The sequence below is a fragment of the Octopus sinensis genome, linkage group LG2 (genome assembly GCF_006345805.1).
Source record: "Octopus sinensis linkage group LG2, ASM634580v1, whole genome shotgun sequence".
Taxonomy (NCBI): domain Eukaryota; kingdom Metazoa; phylum Mollusca; class Cephalopoda; order Octopoda; family Octopodidae; genus Octopus; species Octopus sinensis.
In genome coordinates, this window is record NC_042998.1 from 31,703,285 (window position 1) to 31,720,075 (window position 16,791).

At 33.6% G+C, this 16,791-nt stretch overlaps 1 protein-coding gene across 2 annotated transcripts in view; it reads right to left on the reverse strand.

Annotated features, from left to right (window-relative positions):
• LOC115232618 (dopamine receptor 2-like) overlaps window positions 1-16,791 on the reverse strand; it is a 424,710-nt gene that overhangs the window by 131,630 nt on the left and 276,289 nt on the right. Inside the window, exon 3 of one of the 2 annotated variants that reach the window (XM_036512084.1) lies at window positions 4,044-4,118. The exons of the other annotated variant lie outside the window; for it this stretch is intronic. The gene's annotated coding sequence lies outside the window, so the exon portion shown is untranslated. The remainder of the gene's footprint in view (window positions 1-4,043; window positions 4,119-16,791) is intronic. 2 annotated transcript variants of the gene reach the window in all.

The window sequence follows — 16,791 nt, forward strand, 5'->3', positions numbered from 1 at the left end:
TAACGTTAAGCGAATGACTGAAAGAATATACTATTAGACAAATATGTACCAGTGGACGAGTCGAGCAAATTTTATCAACGTAACCTGAAAAAAGATTGAACTTAGAACATAATGTAATACTTACCTACCAATTCAAATAGAATTACCAATTCAAACAGTATCATAGCTTTGATATTTTAAATAAATAAAAGGTGGTAGGCGTAGGAGTGTCTGTGTGGTAAGTAGTTTGCTTACCAACCACATGGTTCTGGATTCAGTCCCACTTGGGCAAATGTCTTCTACTATAGCCTCGGGCCGACCATAGCCTTGTGAGTCGATTTGGTAGACGGAAACTAAGAGAAGCCCGTCGTATATATGTATATATTTATATATATATATATATATATATATATATGTATATGTATGTGTGTATGTATATGTTTGTGTGTCTGTGTTTGTCCCACCAACATCGTTTGACAACCGATACTGAGTGTGTTTACGTCCCCGTAACTTAGCGGTTCGGCAAAAAGAGACCGATAGAATAAGTACTAGGCTTACAAAGAATAAGTCCTGGGGTCGATTTGCTCGACTAAAGGCGGTGCTCCAGCATGGCCACAGTCAAATGACTGAAACAATTAAAAAAAAGAAAAAAGAAAGAGAGGTGGTGATTAGAGAGATTGGGTCCCCTACGAAAATGAAGGATTAAAATACTGAAGTCCTCAAAACGCCCCCTGATTTTGAATTACAGAATGGTTGTTCCCGAAATTTACTCTCAGATATTGAAGAATGTGACCAAATGTCAATTGAATTCAGCTATAATCAAGAGCAGATAACGTTATGTTCACAAAAGTGTACTGAAATTTATGTATTGTATTTCGTACTGAAGTATATTAGGATTGAGGTGAATGAAGGGTGCAATTTTGTATCTTAGGATATTAAATTATTTTACGATTTATTGTCGTTTCCTCTAAATGAATAATGATTATTCTGAATATCATAGCTTTCTTAATCATTGAATAAAGTTTGAAAGAGATTTTTCTTGTTTAAGATTATAGCACATTATATTTATAGTGAAAGGAAGTCCACAATTATGAAGTGTCAGTAAACAATAATTGAAGCAGTTCTCCTCCTCTATCGGTACGTGGGTCACGTTGAAAATCTATTAAAGAACTTGAAAGCATTACAACTAGTACTTCTGTTACTTTCAGCGGGAAACTGTGTCGTCTTCGATTTATGTTTATTTTTCGCTAGACAGATACTGTATAAGTCCCTTCATAATGGACACAGAACCACAATTATGCCGGTGTGTTACAGCGTTTAGTTAGCAAGCTATTATGTTTTTCCATCTGACTGATCTTTCTAATAACCATTTAGATAATTAAAAGTCTAGTGTTTTATCTCTGAAACCCAGCGTAGAGATATTAGTTTAATAGGTATGACAAATAAATTGTTTTAATTAGAATTAGTTGATAATACAATGAAATAACTCGCAGACTTCGTCTTAGGGTGTATTAATTACGAAAACTAAATATTTATTCATTAACATCACGTCAAATATGTTAACATTTACTCAATAAGATTTTACTCTTACTCTGGTAGACAGAAGTGGATAGCAGCCAAAAAGAAAGTTGCAATACTTAATTATGACTTTTCAATCATGTGAACAAATCACGCAGGATAGAGTTTTAAATTTTATTCGTTCAAGGTGATGAAAAAAGGACCTTTGACTGGCCCTTTGTTAATCAGCACAACCGAAGCACCTATTCTGAGAATGTTTCTATTATCAGACGGGAAGTCATGATGGGTATACTGGGCTTCGTATATTTTACCCCAGTGTCACTTTGATGGCATGCACTGCTCTCACTCAGTAATAATACTAATAATAATAATAATAATAATAATAATAATAATAATAATAATAATAATAATAAGATCTTAACTGATTGGAAGTGTTATCATGTACATTGTTTTGTCTTGGTATAAAAGATGGGCTACAGCAAATATTCTGCTCAATACAACAGATTTGCTTGTCAGTTGTTTGACCTTAACCAGTTGAGCATGTCCCTTAGTGGCTGACGATATGTGCATCTCTGATCACGAGCAGAAGTAGTGGGGGAGCATCATAGCCATGTGTTGAGAGGGATTCTTTGGGGTTTGAATAATTCACCTCTGGAAACATGGGTGGTTCTTTCAACATCCTTAAACAACCCTTATTCAGGGACCTTTTGAGCGGGATGCGCTACTCAACCTGAAGAAAATTCTTACTGGGCCCCACCTGCAAGGTCATGTGCTGTTTATCTTGATATGAGATCACCATGTCGCGCACATATGGTTGTGATGCATGTGCCTGGTGTACCTTTATCGGACGGGTAGTCATGATGGGTATATTGGACTTCGTATATTTTACCCCAGTGTCACTTTGATGGCATGAACTGCTCTCTCACTCAATAATAATAATAATAATAATAATAATAATAATAATAATAATAATAGTAGTAATAATAATAATAATAATAATAATGATGATAATAAGGCAAGTGGATATCTCATGCAAGATTGATGTCTTGCAAAAAAGCAGCCTTATTGGGCACAGAGCACATCTGAGGTCCTTCATGCGACTTGATAGATGGCTAAAGACTCCGGTGAATTTTTACCTACACAGCGTTACGGAGGAATAATAATAACAATAATAATAATAATAATAATAATAATAATAATAATAATAATATAATAATAATAATAATAATAATAATAATAATAATAACAAGGATGATGATGATACTGATAAAGATATGTGTGTGTGAGTGTATATATGTGTGTGAGCCTGTATGTATGTGTAGGTGCAAGTGTGTATAGATATTTGTGAATATGAACTATTCGCAGATGTAAATACAGATCTTTCTTCAAGTACGTTCATAGTCCAAAGCTCCTCAATGTGAAATTGTTTAGATAATTAATAATTTGTAGCATACAAATAATCTGTATTATTTTATCATATCTCTTGGTTGTTCAAAAAGTCTTTCCGCAATAAAATCTTTGAAGACACCATCAACACTGAGAGACATTGCTCAAATATTGTCTATCGATTTGTAGGCCAACTCACTGAAATTGAAATTAATAATGCACACTTTCAGCAAGATGGAGTTACAACATATACTTCGCGCATCACCGTGGCGCTACCTCAAGAGTTTTTCGGTGAACGGATTATTTCGAAGGGACTTTGGCCACCAAAAACACCTGATTTAACACCGCCAGACTTTTTTTTCTGGGGAGCAAGTAAAGGATCAATGTACAAGAATCGCCCGAAAACCATTATTGATGCAGATGTTATATTTTCACATGATCTTGTTAATTATGTGATGTAATAATTTATGGTATATGCTACCTACAATATTCATTACAATATACGATACAAATATATATTAAAATCCGTTTTTTTTATGAGACACTGCTTTAATATTTTTTTTCTTTTCTTTTGGTGTCATTTTCTTTGTTTGGTGTAATATATTTCAAAGTAGAATATTTATAACAAAATTACGGCAATAATTTGAATTAAAATAAAAAGACTTTTTCATGAACGATTCTTTTTAATTTCCGTTTTGTGCTGTACTGTACTTGGGTTGTACTTAAACGGTTCCAGTAGTTTTTCTTTTTCTTTTCTGTGATCAGTGTTTACCATGCTTTCAAGTAACTCTTTCCATTTCTGGACAAATGAAGTCTGTGAGCAATCATGACGACCGTTTTTGCAACATATCGTAGCAAATTCAAAGAGAGATAGAGAGTGAGTGAGGTTTGCAGAGAGAGAGAGAGAGAGAGAGAGAGAGAGAGAGAGAGACATCCAGACAGAGACAAACAGACAGACAAAGAAATAGACAAAGAGAAAAGGGGAAGAAATTGAAGCAACTGAAAGACAAGAAGAGAAATACAGAGAAAGAGGAAAGAAGAAAATCGCTCTCGCTTAATAATAAATAAAATGCTGGTAGGCAAACAACCAAAAATCTGTTTCTATAATTTAATGAAAAGACGGAAAACATTCAATATGAATAAAATAATAAAATACTAACCATAACCTAAGGAGGCTTGTGTAGCTCGACGGATGTTTAAGTTGGTCTTATTCCTTTTGTATCATACCAAAAAATCTAAAGATGTAAATGAAAGAAAAGAATTTATTATAAAAATCTTTAAATTTGAAATGAGTTTAAATGTTTGTTTACTTTAATGACACGGGCTGTCATCATTTCTGATGCAGAGCAATCGAAATTATTAATAAAATTAGAATATTAACAAGAAGTATAACCATTTAAGCGATATAAAAATTATAATTTTGCTATAAAATTCACATACGTCCTTCGTTTCGTACGTAATATACTAATATAGTTTACAATCAATCTAATCAGACTTATTAGTTGGTATTTGAAAATTTAATAACTTGGTCTCCTAATTGGGTTTCATTTATTTATTTCCATTTTCGTATTTATAAACAGAAACTCAAGAGCAACTGCCCACGCAGCCGCAAACTTCTTCCTATTCAGGTGTGTGGCACTTCTTGCAATATTTCTGAATAAAATTACTTATAGGAATATTTCATTACTCTATCTCTCTCGTCACATATATAAATAATCATTTCTACCATAGGCAGAAGGCTTGATTTTTTTTTAGGGGAGGGGACTAGTCGATTGCATCGACTCGAGTGTTTCATTGGTACTTAATTTATCGACTCCCAAAGGATGAACGGCCAAATCGAACTCAGAACGTAGCGACAAACGAAATACCACTAAGCGTTTTGTTCGGTGAGCTAACGATTCTGCTAGCACACCGCCGCTGCCCTGATGCAGTATAAGGCATTGGGTTTCATGGCTTCTCACCTCAACTGATTGGAAGTGTTATCATCTACATTGTTTTGTCTTGGTATAAAAGATGGGCTGCAGCAAATATTCTGCTCAATACCACAGATTCGCTAGTCATTTATTTGACCTTAACCAGTTGAGCATGCCCCTTAATGGCTGCCGATATTTGATCACGAGCAGGAGTAGTAGGGGAACATCATAGCCATGTGCTGAGAGGGATTCTTTGGGGTTGGATTAATTCACTTCTGGAAACATGGGTGCTTTATTCAACATCCTTAAACAACCCTTATTGAAGGACCCTTTGAGCGGAGTGGGCTACTCGACCCGAAGAAATTCTAACCGGGGCCCCACCTGCAAGGTGGGGGTCCAGTTAGAATTTTCCCAAGACACCTGATGAAAGCTGGAAGGTATATCAGCCGAAACGTTGTGTTAGCAACAAACAAGATGAGGACAAATAGCCGTCAAATGTAAATAATTCCTCATCTCTCAAATATAGAACCTGATTTGTGTACATATATATAATAAAGGGGAAAATATATACATTTCTGTCTCTTGCAGTATTAATAATTTTTCCCGTTACTATGGTCATCGGAAAACCTCATGATATCGTTGAGTTAGCAAAAAGCTAATTTTTAAAAACTTTTCGACTTGTAGTAAGTACTGGTTTCCAAATGTATAAACCAGAAGGTTAATATTAATATGTTTTAAATGTTTGATGGTAGAAAGGAATAAGAAGAAATGGAATAAATAACGAAGTATTGCGTTAGTATTCATATGTGTATTATTGGCAGATATTAAAAGCTAAAAAGAAATACATGACGAACAGTAATGGTCGTCATATTTATGAATATCACGTGATCACGTGACCGATCAGACCATAAGATGTTGCTACACATCGCTGGTCACAATGCGCTTCACATTGTTTTAGACTTAAATGACGCCACCCCGCTGGCTAAGCGAGCAGGCCAACAGAAGAAAGAGTGAGAGAAAGTTGTAGTGAAAGAGTACAGCAGGGATCACCACCACACCCTGCCTGAGCCTCGTGGAGTTTTAGATGTTTTCGCTCAATAAACACTCACAACGCCCGTTCTGGGAATCGAAACCGCGATCCTACGATCGCGAGTCCGCTGCCCTAACCACTAGGCCATTGCGCCTCCACATTTATGAATATATATGTGACTAGAAGTAATGTTGGATTTGAAAATTGACAAACAAGCATTTGCTAAGTTATAATGGCAGGAATTTTAAAACAATAATTCTTATACGATATTTCTCGGCGACGAAATAAAAAGAAAAACTGCATGAAGAAGACAGTAATTCGTAGTCTCGATTTTTATCTTTATTTTTGTTATCAGTATTGGTATCGTCTTAATTACAAAAGTTTAGTTTCCAAAGCTATGAATGTAACAATGGTCATAAAACCAAGTAAAGTACAAAGTAAACAAGAAGAAAATGATAATAGTTAAGTATATGGTCACGAATGCAAATTGATATAAGTGAAATTAAACACAACTAACTCTCAGATAAGAATCTTATATTCAATACATTTTACAGAGAATATCATATGTCAGAATGTGTTTTATAAAGTTCACTGAGATCTTTAGAAAATAATTACATGACAGACATATTCCTTAATAAATAAATTTTCAACTACAACAGATTATATGTGTGAATATGGTTGAATTTCTAAGACATATGCATAGGAAGTGTTCACTTATAGATATCTTTATATATAAAAGTGAAGTTGTGTGTGTCTCCTACGATTTAGATTCCTAACTACTCCCACATTTTTGGGTGCAGTGTAACCAAAAGCGGGTATCTTATAGTCGTGATTCATATCGAGCCCTTCTGGGTATTAGCGCGCGTCTACGATGAGTCTACGATTAAAAAAAAAATTTCCATCATTTTTTCCCCATTTTAATGCATTTTGTTTCTATTATATAAGGGAAGTAACTCTCTAAAAATGTATTATTAAATCTCAGAACGTAAAAAGCTACAGTAACCCCCCCCCCTTTGAGGTTAGCCATATTGAGATGGCTATTATACTTTACATCTCTAAAAATGCTTACATAGTTATTTCCCTTACAAACCCGAGGAACGCCGGGCGATGCTGCTAGTTGTAGATAAGAATAAAGTATATATAAAGTGGAGTAACATTTATACAACGTAAACGTGGATGTTCTCTTAGAACAAACTATAATGCGGTAAATGCTATTAGAGAACGTCTCATATTGGCTTTTGGTGCGGAATGCCCTCTGTGTTTATATCGCTAGCGGAGAGATACATCCCCGCTACCAGCAGCACCGGGACCACCAGATCACCTTCCTTGGTCTCGTCAATAACGGATGCTCAACCGCTAGAGATAGCAGCGACTCATCTCCCCTTCAGCGATATATAGTAAACCAGTGCCAGAACAAGCGCTGGTGTCACGATTAGCCAGTAAGCGTGTTAAAAGACCTACATCAACAACAGAGGGTGAACAGTTATGTGTGTGTGTATGTATGATACACATACACAAAAACGCACATAGACACACACATATGAATGACAAAAAATTAATATAGATAGCTGTGCGCAATGTGTTACCAGAAAGAAAAAAACTATAATTGTCACTAAATGTGACTACGAGTGTTAGAACACCTACATTGCTAGAAATAAGAGCTAAAAGGCTCTAATACTGTAGTCAAAGCACATAACTGTATACATATATATATACATTATTATATTATATCAAACTTTTTAATACCTCTTTGATAGTTATATAAAAAAAATTAATAAATAAGTAAATATAAATATTAAAAAAATAAAGTTAAAAAATTTATAAATTTAAAATTTAAAAACTAAAAAAAATATAAAAATTTATAAATATAAATTAAAAATTTTAAATTGAAATAATTTAATTTTAAATTTTAGATTTTATATATTTTGTATATTAAATTAATTATATTTATTTTTATGTTTTGTTTTATGTTTTTCACTGTTTTATTTGCCTAATAGTGGTTTTATCTCTAATTTAATTTATATATATATATATATATATATGTATGATAGACTCTCACTTCGTTAGGGTTCAACCATATTTTGCCGAACAACCACACAAATGATTTGTTTATAGTGAGCAAATGTTTGTGTAGACATAAGCTCACTCCCATCATCAGATCGGCTTTACATGTGCAGATGCACCGGGTGCCATATGTCAGATGTAGAAATGATCGCAGAGCAACGGGAACGTGAAATGAAGTGCTTTGCTCAAGAATACAACGCAACGCACGGTGTGGGATTCGAACACACAATCTCGCAATCGTAAGTGCAGCACCTTAACTGTGGTGATGATAAATTCCTTTGTCATAAGAAACTGTTCACAATTGCCGTTTGCTAATTGTGACACATTGTCTAGAAGCAGAGATAGTTTAATAAATCAATCATATACTTCGTATGGTATTTGCTACATCTGTATTTCTTTGTATACATACATATACATACAGACACACACTCATTCATACACACACACACACACACACACACACACACACACACAAACACACACACATATCAATAAATGAATGTGAGTGTGAATAAGTGTGATGGCATGTACGTTTATTTTAAGAAGATGGAAAAAGTAGCTTGTAAGCAGCATGCAACGGTGTCTTGACCGATAAATCCACAAGTTTTTTTTATTCTCTCTGTATATTTTCTCTTATACCTTTCTGTTGAAGAGCCTAGGCTCGAAACGTAAAAAAATTGACTCACTTTCCCGAGCGTCAAATTAATAAACCTGCTTCTTGTTCATATACCTGTCTTCGTCGTTTGTTTTTCTTTAAATTTCAAATATATATGCGTACATAGATAAATAACCACATACATATCTATCTATCAATCAATCTATCTATCTATCTATCTATCTATCTATCTATCTATCTATCTATCTATCTATCTATCTATCTATCTATCTATCTATCTATCTATCTATCTATCTATCTACCTACCTACCTACCTACCTATCTATCTATCTATCTATCTATCTATCTATCTATCTATCTATCTATCTGTCTGTCTATCTATCTATTTATCTATCTATCTATCTATCTATCTATCTCCCCCTCTCTCTACATATATATTCTTTTTATTCTTTTTTGTACTTGTTTCAGTCATTTGACTGCGGCCATGCTGGGGTACCACCTTAAATGGTTTTAGTCAAAGTAATCGACCTCAGGACTTATTCTTAGTAAGCCTAGTACCTATGCTACCGGTCTTTTGCCGAAAGGTTAAGTTACGAGGACATCAATACACCACTATCAGTTGTCAAACGATGGCAAGGGGTAAAACACAGACACACAAACACACACAGATACACACACACATACAACGGGCTTCTTTTAGTTTCCATCAACAAAATCCATTCACAAGCCTTGGTCGGCCCGAAGCTATAGTAGTAGATACTCACCCAAGGTGCCACACAGTGGAACTGAAACGGGAACCATGGGACTGGGAAGCAAGATTCTCACAACACAGCCACGCCTGCGACTATATATATATATATATATATATATATATATATATATATATATGTGGTTAAATATACATACACATACATAAACATACGCACACACACACACACTAAGAGAGAAACACATGCATATATAAAAAGAAAGGTGAGAGCTTGTGTTTACGAAAGTGATAAATTATTTCGGTAATTAAATAGATTATATTGGAATTTGCCCTTTCTTCAGTCGGCAATCACGATTAGTTTTAGTCAAGCGTTTCATGCAGGGAAGCGAGGTGTAAATGTTTAAGAAATTCAATAAGAGTGAATAACAATTACAAGAATAAATATATATGGTTTCCGAGGAAATTCATTTAAAAAAATGTTTTGTAATATACGTATAGATTCCGACTCTTACATCTGCATCATCAGTTGCCCAACGGATATCATTATGGTTTCGACACACACACACACACACACAAACTCACACACACACACACACACACACACACACACACCACACACACACACACACACACACACACATAAATAAATAAATGGAGTTAAACACAGGTGTTATTCAAGTTATTTTACTTCCGACACATGTTTTGAAGATATCACAGTTATTATTCCAAAGGAATAAAATTCAGTAAAACAATGTAATCTTCTCTTCGGGGAAATGAAGAAACGAAACTCGTCAATAAGACATTTTAACAGGTATATATATATATATACACACACATATATGCTTATATATATATATATGTGTGTATGTACACAGTAATATATATATATATTCTTTTATTTGTTTCAGTCATTTGACGGCGGCCATGCTGGAGCACCACCGTAAGTAGCGCAAATTGACTCCCACCAGGACTTATTCTTTGTAAGTCTAGTACTTATTCTATTAGTTCTTTTGCTGAACCGCTAAGTTACGAGAACGTAAACATACTAGCATCGATTGTCAAGCGATATTTTTTGTGTGTGTGTGTGGATGGGCAAACACACACACTAACACACACACACACATATGACGGGCTTTCAGTTCCGGTCTACCAAATCCACTCCCAAGGCTTTGGTCGGGCCGAGGCTATAGTAGAAGACATCAGCTCAAGGCGCCATGCAAAGGGACTGAAGCCGGAAACATGTGGTTGGTAAGCAAACTTCTTGCCACACAACCACTCCTGCGCATATATGCATATGTATGTATATATATATACATATATATATATATAAGTAGATGAATGAATTATCCTAGTATGGATAATTCGGTTAATCGATACCTGGGTAGCAAATTCACGTCAGTAAAACACGGTTGAAGTTACATGCCTGTGTTCGTGTGTGGAAATTTGTGTGTTTTTTTATATGAATAAATGAAAAGAATGGTGTCGAACGAAGATTTTAACAAAATTCCTTTATTTTCGACATATGTTTCGAAGACTGCTTACACTTAATTCCGAAGGAATGAAGGTTGCATTATGCCGTCTTCACCACTACCGTAGACAAATTCTTCCTCTCTATTCTGTTACATCAAACATTAATACTAAATATAGTTGGCGTATGTTTATCTCTTTCTCTCTAACTCCCCCCTCTCTCTCTAACATGCGCACAATCAAACACACAGACACAAATTTCTCACATTAATACCATATATATTTGACAATTGTCCCCCCACACACATACATTTGCAAACACACACACACAGACACAGATGCAGTTATATACACACACTCATACACACACATAAACACTCAAACTCATTAACAAAAACATACACCCGTCAATCCCCATACTTACAGCATACATACTGTGTCCTTCCTATTTTTTAAAAATTTCCTCCTTCCAACCAATTTTGACGTCATTGCTTATAACGGATTATTTTAAATAAATACTCATTATCACTGTAGAAAACATGTAGGCAGTCATTAAGAAGCTTTTGTTCGTCTTGAGGCTGATACAGGTTCCTTGTATTTCCTGATGAGAAGACGGCATAATGCAACCTTCATTCCTTCGTAATTAAGAGTATGCAGTCTTCGAAACATATGTCGAAAGTAAAGGAATTTTGTTAAAATCTTCGTTCGACTCCATATATATATATATGCATATATATACATATATATATATACATATATATATATACATATATATATATACATATAAATGTGTGAGTGTATGTATGTGTATATTTGTATGTTTATTTTTAGTAAGTGTACAACTTTGTTTATGTGAAAATGAATATAAACTTACTAAGGGCCTTAAAGTTAATAATCGTGAATCCGTTTTAAAATTGTATAACTGCGAGCAGAGTATTTCATTTGAAATTCTTTCCGTTTTTAATTCGTGGTGACCAAAATGTTGAACATAGCTTTTCGGTATGGTAACTACGAACGTTTCAGCGGAACGCCAGTTATAAACAAAGCATTAATAATATGATTGTTTCTATATCGGAATATGACTGGGGCTGTTAATTTGATGATCAAACGCTTGGGCATTGTGAACTTTTATCGTAAAATAAATAGATGTCTCTTCTATGCTTTTCAGCGTCTGTGATTTACTGCTGAACCAATGTACGTGAAACAATTATTGATTTTCGTTCAAAGTAGCTCGATGATATGTTGAAAGATGTAATGAACCAGGAAGTAGTCAGCAGAGACTTAGGGTTGGTTGTTAAAAATATTCACTTCTTATGTTATGACTTGTAAATCATTATATATTGCGACACGTAATTAACTTATTCCTTGCTGGTTTAAGCGAAGTATATATTATTATGTAGAGAATAGCACATGGCCCAATCACAGAGTGGAACTGCAAGCAATTTATAGTTCCTGCCACCATCAATCTCAATGATAATTAGAAATTATTGCATTGCCATCTTTCCAATTTCACACTTATTAATTGTTTTCCTCATTTTGCTCTCGTAGGAACGTATCCCGAGTTCTATAAATAACTTCGACTTTGATATAGTTTGCAGATATTTCATCGACAGTTTTGCATGACATGCGTTTGTCATGTAATTATCGCCATTATCTGTTCCATTTAAGATAATGAAAATTCGATTTCTTTTTGTTTATATTTTCTACAAAACAAAAAATTTACCACAAAAAAATTGAGTTGTAGCAATGCTTAATTAATAATGTCAAGTTTGTTTTAGATTTTTATAAGAACGAACTGAGTATATTTTATTGACTAATGGAGTAACCAAACATTATGTTTTATATACAAAACATCGATTTTAGCTACACCAAGCGGTCTATCGGTGCTAAAGGTAAATAAATCATTGTTCCAAGTACTATGAACTTAAGTTGTTGACAAAGTTTTAAAAACAACATAATTGAATACGATACAAATATAGATCTAAGGCGTGGAGAATACGTGTTTACTAATTTTTGTTTCACCCGTTTGAAAAGTAGAAAAAGAAGTCGGTGATAACAATGGTAAATATTTTCATTCTGTTAAGACTTTTTACGCATAACGTATTTAGTATGAAACCAATCGCTCATCGCTTTAGAAATACAATTAAATAATACCAAACCGCTAATGTTTACCACTGTCCACAACGAACGAAAAATCATTGAATAGCTTCTTAAAGGTAGATTGATTTTAATATTTGTAACTTAATAGCTATATTGATATTTATGCAGACATAACCATCAATTCATTCAGAAGCAATAAACTGCTGTATGCCTTTGTATTAAAGGCATACAGAAATTTAGTATACAGAAGCTGAACTGTTTTCTGAATGTAGTTAAACACAAATACATACAAATGTATGTGTGTATGTACTTCTGTATACACACATGTATACATACATACATACATACATACATACATACATACATACATACATACATAAATACATACATGCATCTATCTATCTATCTATCTATCTATCTATCTATCTATCTATCTATCTATCTATCTATCTATCTATCTATCTATCTATCTATATAAATAAATAAAAGGGGTTTGTATGATTGTGTAGGGAGGAATATATATTATTCAAAGAAATTCCAAATCTGTTTTTTATGTTTTATTTATATCCTTTATAATATTAATGTAGAATATAGAATATATAGTATAAATAATATATATATTGTAAAATGAAATTAAGTATTGATTGTCTTATTGAATAGATGAAATATTGAATATCAAATATTAAGGGACTAGTATACTTTCTTACATTATATCAGTCTTCAAGGTCCCAGGTTGTGACAGGAGTGTTTCAACAGTATATATATATATATATATATATATATATATATATATATAAAAGGAAATGGAGACTGGAAAGTTAATAATTGTTTATTATTAACACCAAATTAATCATCATATCCTTACACCTGTTCCATTAAATATTTAAGTAAGTAAATATTAAATTTCTATGATCTGAGCATGATACACTTTGAGAATCCATAAACACGTATAAAACATCCAAGGGTATACTTTTTCCTCCCTGAAGATATTATGCTCAGGTCACATAAATTTAATATTTACTTAATATTTACTGAGTATTAACTGAAACAGCTGTAAGGCAAGATGATTAATTTGCTGTTAATACTAAACAATTATTAACTTCCGAATCTCCATTTTCTTTTTCTTGTATATGAATATAAACTATATGTTTATATATACAGAGAGGGAGATGCAGCACGGAATTTTGTCACTCTCAAAAATTTAAATGTATATATATATATATATATATATACGCGTACTAATGTACAAATACAATCAAGCGCATCTATATATTACTTCTTCGGCACTCCGTCGTTATGACGAACAGGGTTCCAGTTGATCCCAAAACAGACACGTACCCTCGGGGAGATTCAGCGTTACAAGGCTGAGTCCTTTGAAATACAGGCACAACAGAAACAGGAAGAAAGAGTGAGAGACTGTTGTGATGAAAGAGTACAGCATGAATCTCGTGGACCTCTAAGTGTTTTGGCTCAATAAACATTCACAACGCCCGTTCTGGGAATCGAAACTGCGATCCTATGACCGCAAGTCCGCTACCTTAGCCACTTGGCTATTGCGCCTCCACATCTATATATCTGTACATCTATATGCATACATATAGATCGTTAGCCACTACACACATTTTTTCTCTCCTTGTTTCTCACCTTGTTTTTTCTGTGTCCCATTCTGTAGAAGAGCGTAGGCTCGAAACGTAAAAGATTTGTTCTATTCCTGAGCGTTATACTAATACATCTGTTTGTTTTGTACACCACCTGTCTTCGTCTTTTGTTTTTTCGTAAACTCTCCCTATATATATATGTAAAGACAGCATATATAATCGATATACTTTTGCACGCAAGTATATTGGTTATATAATTTTTACTTTGAATTTTCCATCTCAGTTTCCAATTCGTTTTCCATATAAATCAGATTCATCTCAAAACTTTTCCCTGTTGAATTTTAAAGGATTTCAACATACTCTGCATTGTATTTTCTAAATACTGAGAAAATCTCTCTCTTGCTAGTTGCCATGTAAGAAAGTGATATTTGCTCACATGATCTGCCCACGATTTTTTCTTACATATATCGCTTTTCAGAAATCTGTTGTTGAATCACGGGACGTCAAAGATTTATTGAATTAAACTGAAGAGGCTGTACACTTCGTCAAAAAACTTAACATCCTTCACATTTAAATCTAAATAAATTAACTCAATTCCTTTACATTAATTTGTATTAATATATTATACATTATATATTAAAATAACGATACATCGGAACTAATTATCTAAGATGGTTGTTACGATTATATATTTATATTAGTATGAATGTAATATCTGAAGATCTATTTAAAATGTTTTATCTAAGAAGTACAACAAAATATCGCTTAGAGAATACTTTATACAGAGCGATAACTTGAATTATTTCCTATACCGGCAATATGATCGTAGCTGAAGCAATTATGCCAACCTCTCTGCCTTTCTCCTATCTGACTGTCTCTCTCTCTCTCTCTCTCTCTCTCTCTCTCTCTCTCTCTCTCTCTCTCTCTCGCTGTATCAAAGTCTATATCTGTATCTATAAATTCCTTGTTTTTCCTGATGAGAAAGCGGCATAATGTACTCCTTATTCCTTCACAATTAGGAATGTGCAGCCTTCGAAACATATGTCGAACATAAAGGAAATTTGTTAATTTGTCGTTCAACTCCATTCTTTCATTTATTCATAAATTTTATAAAAATACATACATATATATATATATATGCCTATGCACGCACGCAAACACACACACACGCATACACACTCGCACACTCACATATACATACACGTACGCATGCGCGCGCACACACACACACATGAATAACATACGACGGATAATTGTCCAATCATTACATCTGTTTCTCACGCATCTTTTTAATAGAAGGAGAACATTACTCCATTACAAAAGACCGAAATAATCAGATGAAGCATAATTTTCCAAACAAAAGAATATCCCAAGAATACAGCAGGCATCAGGCTGGAGTCTGTTGAGGCCAAATATGAAAGGCCAGAATGACCAACAAAGTTGGCCATTGAGGTTAAGTATATAGTTGTGAATATATGGTTATGCATTTTCTTCGATGTTGTAGACTTGAAATTTTTCCATTTTACAATTACCTTTCACTTTGCTTTGTTTCGGTTTCAACGATGTTGATGTAGACTGCACTTTAAATCACCTACATTAGACCTGTTATTTGTGTTTTATTAAATATTTTCGAGATTTAATTAAAGAGTTTCAAGCTTCAAATCATAATAGAAAATAAATAAATTTCTGATGCAAAGGAAATTGAAATATATCGAATTCAAAAGAGAAACTACGAAATAGTTAAACACAACGGCACAACTGTTTGAATCATATAATGAAATGCAGATAAGTATCAGAACCTCTATAATCACAGCTACTTCCTCAGTAAACTGACATCATACATACGTATCGACCTTATGGAAACGGTAGGAATAACCCTTGATCATGTACAGAAGATAAAACTCCAAAAAGAAATGCGCACAGACAGTTTTGCTACAACGTGAAGAAGCAGTGAAAACTTTTAATTAAATCAACACTGGAAACTAAACATTTGATCTCCTACAACCAGTTCGTCCGGAGAGTGAGGGAGGGCTTGAAAAATTAATAAAAAGTTGATTTTCTACATAATAATAAATTATATGAAAGTACATCAACTGATAAGAAAACTGCTATGAAAAGGTGAAGATTGCTAGATTATAAGACTAATGTTTAATGCTGATCAAACTTGTCTATTGTTGAAAAATACCAAAGAGAATCTTTATATCAAGAATAGAAAAATAAGCGAACGAACAGAAAAAGCGATTCAAATCATCAAAAGAAACTACTTAATTATGTTACTGTAATGCGTTAGATGGTTGTTTTATGTAGTTCTCATTATTTAACAGCGACCTTAACTCGTACAGTATGAGAAAGTTAAACAAAATACACTCCTAGTTCATTGCCATTGAAAAATAATAAGTGTTTACTGCATA